The 8,359-nt window shown below is 38.7% G+C and overlaps 1 pseudogene; it reads left to right on the top strand.

The window, feature by feature from the left end:
- Nucleotides 1-1,954: 1,954 nt before the first annotated feature.
- On the top strand, nucleotides 1,955-4,615 carry LOC144379373 (ragulator complex protein LAMTOR5 pseudogene; annotated as a pseudogene).
- Nucleotides 4,616-8,359: the final 3,744 nt, after the last annotated feature.

Raw genomic sequence — 8,359 nt, 5'->3', positions numbered from 1 at the left:
GTGATATTTGGGGGTGGGAGCAGTTGAGGTGCTGTATTATGTTTTTTTGTGTTAAATAAAGCAGATTTCTTAATGGTGAATGATGCCTCTTAATTATGGGTTTGAATATATAGGATCATTAACTTACATGTAGACAACCAATTTGCATATTTCATAGGGTGGAATAGTCAAGTAATAGCCTCTATTTTCCACTTTACTTTGTGTATAAGATTGCTATGATGGAGTTCTTATATGCAACATAAAACAATAGAGTCTTTCTGATTCTTTAAACGTGAAAACTTCAATGTGTGAAATGGAAATTCCTAATATTCAACTATATGAAATCATTTCTTCTGTTTTCTAGAAAACTAGAAATATTTATTTAGTCCATTTTATAACTAACAGAACAGCACATATTTATCCTCCCAAACTGGGTATATTCTTGAATATTTGCACCTGATATGTTGCTTGGTATTATGTTGTACGAACTTATAGCAAGTTGTTTATATTCCATAAGACTCATTTTTTCCAAATGTGCAAGAAAAGAAAATAGGAAAGATAAGATCAATTTCTCAAGCTTATTGTAAGTTTATAATAAACTAGACAAAAGTAAAATGGCTTAGCACAGACTGGTATACAGACACCTGGTAAAGAGATATTAATGACTCTCTTTACTAAAAAAAAGTCACAGGTTGTTTGAATTAAAGCTACATATATTAAGATTAATAAATCTTGGAAACACTATGTTGAGTTAAGGGCAAGGACTGGGAGAGGGTGTAATTGGAGAGGGCAACCTAAGGTGATCTTATCCATGTGGGTAATGAGGTGGGATGGTAGAATCCATAAGTACTGTTGCATTATTCTTTATAATTTGCTGCATGCCTTCATTAAAGATATAATAGGATATAAAATTGAGCCTATTCCCCATTTAGTGATCATCAGAAAATGTGGTTAATATTGGCCATACTGCATGCTGCCTCTCCATCTATCCCTCAGTGAGCAAAATTTGAGCTCAGTATCAGTATTTCTATAGCACAGTGGATGGAAGCTTGGAATATTACTCATCTATTGTTCCCTGTGTGTATTTAACTCAATGATTTTTATACCCAACGAGATGGTTTTCTTTGTTGACTGCCATTACAAGGTTTTTTTCCCCTGTGCAAATCTCTGAAGCCAGGTGTTTATCTATCTATCTATGTTTTGTAGCTCCCCACAAAAGCTCATGTCATACAAGAGAAATATTATGTATTTTTAATATAGCTAGAGAGAACAGTGAGATGTGATGTTAGTCATGCAACAATTGATGGGATGTTCCTGGGATTCCAAGTCCATAAGTTACCTCCAATTCGCCTATGCTTGAAACCTTTACTAGGCCATGTTTATGAGTTTCAGAAAGGTCTGTTTTAGGTTTGCCATGGTTCTGGGTTAAAAAAGCAAGATTTTTGCCTTATCTAAGTATAATGCTCAGAGTAAAAGAAAGGCCTCACTTCAAGTTAGTATTTTTAATCTCTATTTTTTTCTAACCAAATCCTCAAATAAACACTTGACTGACTGACAGTTAGTAGGTGTTACCTTCTAATTTGAAAATGAATTTTAATTTAATCTTCACATTGTTGAAGAAAAGTATTACTATTCACTCAATAATCAGACTTAATTGGTCTGAGGATTTAAATGTTGCCTTGACACCAAACATTTCAAACTGTGTATATTTCATGACTTTAAATGGACTCCTGAGACCACAGCTACCAGATGTATTTTATCAGCTTGTGGTATACTTCTGTTAGCAAGCAAATGTAAAGGCCCAGTTGCTGATATTTGAAAATCAAAATCAAAATGAAGTAAAAACAATGGGTTTTCTGATTTCTGGACTGCATATGATACTGTTTTTTTTTTTTCCATAGCAGAGATTGACTGTATATATTGTTTTCTTATCTGTCTTTTAATTGGCATAATCATTAAATATCTACCAATCAATATGACACCAAAAACACAAGCAACAAAAGCAAAATTAGACAAGTGGGATTCCATTAAACTGAAAAGCATCTTTGCAGCAAAGGAAAAAACGATCTACAGAGTGAAAGGTCACCTACAGAATGAGAGAAGATATTTGCAAGCCATACATCTGATAAAGGATTAATATCCAAAACATGTAAGGAAACTCCTACAACTCAAAAGCAAAAAATTAAATAACCATTAAAAAATGGGCAAAGAGTTTAAATAGATATTTCTCCAAAGGAGAAATACAAATGGTCAACAGGTATCCGAAAAGATGCTCCACATAACTAATCATTGGAGAGATGCTGATCCAAACCACAATGAGATGTCATCTCACATATGTCAGAATGGGTGTTTTCAAAGAAAAAAAAACCAAATCAAACACAACCCCTGTTGGTGAGGATGTGGAGAAATTGGAACTCTTGTGCACTGTTGCTGGGAATGCAAACTGGTGCAGCCACTGTGGAAAACTGTGTGGAGGTTCCCCCAAAATTAAAAATAGAATCAGCACATGACCCAGCAATGCTGCTTCTGGGCATATATCCAAAAAACCCTGAAATCAGGATCCAGAAGAAACCTATACACTCCGATGTTCATTGCAGCTATTATTCACAATAACCAAGATACAGAAACAACCTAATGTTCATTGGTAGATAAACAGATAAAGAAAATGTGGTATATACACAAATAGAATATTATTCAGGCTTAAAAACAAAGGAAATCCTGATGAGAAGGATGAACCTGGGAGATATTACGCTAAGTAAAATAAGCCAGACACAGAATAACAAATACTATATGAGTCTAGTTATATGAGGTCTTTAAAAAAGTTATGCTTTCAGGGCACCTAAGTGGCTCAATCATTTAGCATCTGCCTTCAGCTCGGGTCACGATCTCAGGGTCCTGGGATCGAGCCCTGTATCGGGCTCCCTGCTCGGCGGGAAGCCTGCTTCTCCCTCTCCCACTCCCCCTGCTTGTGTTCCCTCTCTAGCTGTCTCTCTCTCTGTCAAATAAATAAATAAAATCTTTTAAAAAAATAAAATAGTCATGCTTTTAGAAACAGAGAATAAAATGGTGGTTACCAGAGCTGAGGGAAGAGTGAAATGGGAGTTGCTGATCAAAGGACATCAAATCTCAGTCAGGCAAGATGAATAAATTCTCGAAATCTGCTATACAACACTGTGCCTATAGTAAACAATATTGTATCGTGTGCTTAAAAATATGTTAAGAGGGTAGATCTCATGTTAAGTGTTCTTGCCACGGTAAAAATATTTAAAAAGTATATCTGCTGATCATAATATCCACCATTAAACATGTCCCATATTTCAAATGTTCTGTCAGACTTTTTACACGCATTAAAAATAAGCCTCACGATATTTTATGAGATACATTATTGTTTCTATTTTAAAACAAGAAAGTGAATTCCAAGGAAGCATGATAAATGTTGCTTTTGTCTAATACAGTTTTGCTACTCTCACCCAAAGATGGGGACATGGCCTATGCTGGGATCACTGTAACATCTACACCCTACAGGGTGTGATTTTATAATGATCACATGATCAAACTTGGACCAATCAAATGAGCTCTCTGGTATTTTTCTCACTGAAACTGGTGAGGAAGACTTTTCTTCTATTCGGTCATAGAACTGGATATAAGTGGATCTGATGTAGACAGGAGCCATGTTTCCCGCTATTTAAAGATAAAACCCAACTTTGACAGAAGACGTGAGAGAATACCAAAGAACTCCTAATGACTTTGAGTGTTTAGACCTAATTATAATCAGAGTTTTTCAATTTTGGCACTGCTGACATTTTGGACTAAGTATTTCCTCAATGGGGAAGGGGCCTCTCTGGTGATGACCTCTACGTGACACTAGATGCCAGAAGCACCCAATTTCCTGCAGTTGTGACAAGGATGTCTTCAGACATTGTCAAAGTTCTCCTGGGGAGTGGGATGAGGAGGGGCAAAATCACCCCCTATTGAGAACTACGGAGATATAATTAAGAATATCATCACCACTGTGTTGGTCAGTTATTCGAGCTATGAAATCTCCATTTGCTTAAACTCATCTGCATTTGGTCTCTGTAAATTATAACCAAAGGAATCTTGACTAGTTTGAAAATGATCAGTAACTTGCCCAAAGTCATAGAAAGTTTTGGAGCACTTTGCTAAGTGTATGCCTTAAGGAAAACAAAAGGATTTACATTTTCATATATATATATGAGGGTGCGTAAGAGGGACCTGGAAGCAAAGAGCTTTAAAAGTAAGTTTTTCCACGTGAGTGAGTGAGTGAGATGCACTCCAGGCCTGGGGTGGAGAAGGACGTGATGCACCGTGGGATCTGGGGCTGGGCAGACAGTGGGCAGGATAGAGGTGACCTTGGAGCAGCACTTGGAGGACACAATCAAGAATCTATCCATTGTTGGAGTCCTGTGCATGGATTCACAAGGACCTAATCTGGGCTGCTGTGGGACCCCATCAAGTGAAGCACGCTGGGGGGATATCTGCTCTAGCCCAGCAAGCTGCTAAGCTAACCTCAGACCCCACTTATTTTCCTGTGGTGTCTGTAGAATCAGCTAACGGGAACATTAGGATCCAGAAATATGATGGCATCACAGTGGCAGTGCAGAAAATGGCCTCTTGACATCTCATATCAGTTCTCTAGCAGCCTGTCACAGGGGCTTGATGCTCCCTGTGCTAATTATCTTGTAGAACTATTACAGTTCCAGACGTGAGGCCATTTATCTAGTGTGCATTGGGCACTTTTCTATTCATTATAGAGTAAACTGCTTTTTGACACTCAATGGACTGACTTATCAAAATATTAGTAAGAAAGCCTCATTTTATGAAGCAGCAGGCCCAGGTCACTTTGTACACAGAATTTGATTTTGTTCAATAAATCTGGTTGGAGGGGGAAAAAAAAAAAGTAAATTTTCCAGATGGTTGACCCATGAAACACATTAATTGAGAGGTGTTTCCCCCAAAAATGTATTCTGAGTTCAGCTATGTTTGGGAAATGATTGGTTGAACTAGCCAAACTGCTTTCTTTTTTATAATAGGATAGCTCAGAGACTCTAGTATGATGGTGTGCTTTAATAATCTCCACCAGTTTCTCAAGTTTCTTTGACCAATTTTTTTTTTTAACAGCCCCAGATAACATCTTCCAAGACTAACAGTCTGCAGAACTCAACATGGTAAGTACAGTGACCTACCGATGTGAAAGGCAGGCCAAAGAACAGAAATTTAAGGATAAAGAATGACGTGTTCTCTGTCCATGGAGAAGTAGATGGAAACTTGGACATGTGGAAGCTCATAGGCCCCTTTGCTGAGTAGGTTTATCTGCATTTGGAGACAAGTGGGGAGTTATGACAGAGCCTCTAGTCTATAACAAGAGTTTAGACACTTCTGTCCGAAGGCAACCAGAGAGAGTTAATGGGAGTCATCTGACCCCCTGTGACCTTGGGAAATCTCTCTGCCAGGGGGTGGAAGGCAGACAGCAAGGTAAGACTGCAGACTAGACAACCATTTAGGATCCAATAGAATAAATCACAACAGAAGTTGTAAGGGTTTTAACTAAATCAGTGGCAATGAAATTGGATGAAATAGAGTGATTTGAGAAATAGTAATGCAAATGATTGCCTATTGCTAATCTTCCATTTTATAATGCCATTTTTAACCTCTTTGGTAGGCCGTCTTAAATTCAAAGATCACATTTTTGTCACAGCAGTGAAGAAAATACTATAGGAAGTTAATAAACATAAGTATTATAGCTTTCTTAAAATCTGGCCTCACTAGAAGAGGGTTTATTTTTTTTAAGAAATATTTCTAGAAGCCAATTCTATGAGCTCCATAATAGACTCCATTTTGATCCATAAAACATAAAAATACTAATGTATCCTATCCTGATATTCTAATACATAGGTGTCATGTCTGCTTTGAGCCCCTTGTGTGTAGTTTTCTTAGTAAATTTGCAAGTAGAAAGCATCAAGTCTCCCCCGCCCTTGCCCCCTCCATGTGTTAAAACCACTGGGGTTGTAATGGGCATCTTTGGATCAGATACCTTCTGGCTCTTGCTGTTTTTGTTGCCTGCATGCTGGAAGATAAGGATTTGGCCAACCGGCAAGGGCTTGCACAGGGGAGCTCGCAGGGTCTCACTCATGCCTGGCAGCATGTGAACACTCAGTGTCATTATGCAAGTTATCATCAATCAGCAGGCAGCTGCTTTTAGGACTTCCAGCCAGCAAGGCAAACATTTGTGTTCCTGGCTTCCTCCCTGAGCATGCTGGACCTAGGGCCCATCAGACAAGAGAACTGCACACACAATCACTGCCCGCTGCTCTGGACCACTTGAACAGATGTTCCAGGTTGGTGTCCGGATGCTCACCTGGCAGCCCTGTTGGAGCTCAGAGGAAGACGTGCAGATTGGAGTCTGTTTGCTCAACAGAAAGGGCTTTCTATGAAAGGGTTGGGGAGGAAGAGGCAAAGCCAAGGATAAATCTAACAAAACATTTTTCAATAAAATAGACTGGATGCTATAGACACTGGAGTGCACAAGAACAGCCTAAAACAAAATGCAAAAGATGACAAAAACCATTTGGATCCTGATGCAATGACAATAAGGCTGGCCAGCTGTATTAAAGGAAGAGGAAGAAAGAACACTGATTCCATAACCAATAAATACTTCTGAGGCACATACCACGGGCCCAGCCATCTGAGGGATACAAGATGAGAAGCTAGGACCTAGCAGTCCAAGAATTCGCAATCTTCTTGGGCAGAGAAGACAAACCCAAGGGAACGGAGTAGGTATGAACAGAGCGTGCTGTCTAAAGCTTGACTTCACTATAGGGAACTCACAGGAAGGGTGTGAACCAGAGCATTCTAACTCTGCAATTTTCTGTGAGAGAAGTCCTTTAGGCCTCTCAGCAGATAGAGGCCTGCAACACCCCTTCTTTAAAAGGGAGGGGTCAAAGTGAGTCCAAATAGACAGGAAATGCTCTGGGGTGTAGGGTGTATATACCAGAATCTCCCAGGAGCAATTAAGATTTCATTGCACAAAACAGAGGATCATAGGGGAAGAGAGGAAAAAATAAAACAAGATGAAACTAGAGAGGGAGATAAACCATAAGAGACTCTTAATCATAGGAAACAAACTGAGGGTTGCTGGAGGGAAGGGGCGTGGAGGGATGGGGTAACTGGGGGATGGACATTAAGGAGGGCATGTAATGCAATGAGCACTGGGTGTTATATGAGATTGATGAATCACAGACCTGTAACCCTGAAACCAATAATTCATTATATGTTAATTAATTGAATTAAAATAATTAAAAAACATATATTTTTTTCATTGCACATAATCGCACAAATGTGGTGGTTAAAAAGCAGATTCCTGGACCCCACACTAGAGCAACTTTTTTTAAATAGGTCTGACATGGAGTCCTAGGAATCTGCATTTTAAGCAAACATCTCACGTGTTTCTAATGCAGTTGGCTCAAGCCTTTACTTTGAGAAACACTGCTTTATAGGTAAAAGGAAATAAAGGGAGTTTAGACTAAAGTTGTCCTAGATTATTAACCTTTCCCTGATGTAGAGCCTTCTATAATCTCTTTGGAGCTGCATTAAAGAATTTGTGTGTTTGTTTATGGATGTTGTATTTTTGAGGGAGAAAGTCTATAGAATTCATTACATTCTTCAAAGGGTCTGCCCACAACTCCACCTAGAGCTATTAATCTCAATGATATTTGTTTGTTTTGAAAACAAATTCCTTGTTTAATTCCTCCATCTCCAACCTAGACCTAAAAAACTCTCATTCTCTTTAACTTCTATGGTTTCCAGCTTTAAGAATTCCTCTCCCAAACTGAAGGCCACAAATCCCTCCAACATCTGAGCCTTCCAATCCTCGATATCTATCTGTCTTATTGGATTCATCACATTACATTATAATTATTGGCTTATGTGTGTTTCCCAGTGGAAATCTGAGGCAGCTGATGGCGGGGACCATGGCACTGAATTGCTCTAAAGAGTTTGCCTAACCAAGACCTAAGATGTGTCTAGTGCACAGAAAGAGCTCAATTCATAATTTCTAATAATTGAATGAATATGTGTGTATATGTCAATGTTGAGAGATATGGGGAACAGAGGAAATTTATTCCTATTTTTAATTCTTACTTGAAGCTGTAATTGAAGAACAGTCTGGTGTTGAAGACAATCCAAGATAGAGAGATTGCAGTAACCCCTCTAAGGTCCTTATGTCCCTGGATATTGGACCAGAATCTTGGCACTGCCAGTTCCAATGGTGTGTGGTCCAACTTTTCAAGGAGTCAGGGAAAACAGAACCCTTACATCAACTATGATACAATTACCAATTACAGCCAAACTCAACCAAGAGAGA

The sequence above is a fragment of the Halichoerus grypus genome, chromosome 10 (genome assembly GCF_964656455.1).
Source record: "Halichoerus grypus chromosome 10, mHalGry1.hap1.1, whole genome shotgun sequence".
NCBI lineage: Eukaryota > Metazoa > Chordata > Mammalia > Carnivora > Phocidae > Halichoerus > Halichoerus grypus.
This window is presented reverse-complemented; position numbering and strand designations above follow the sequence as displayed.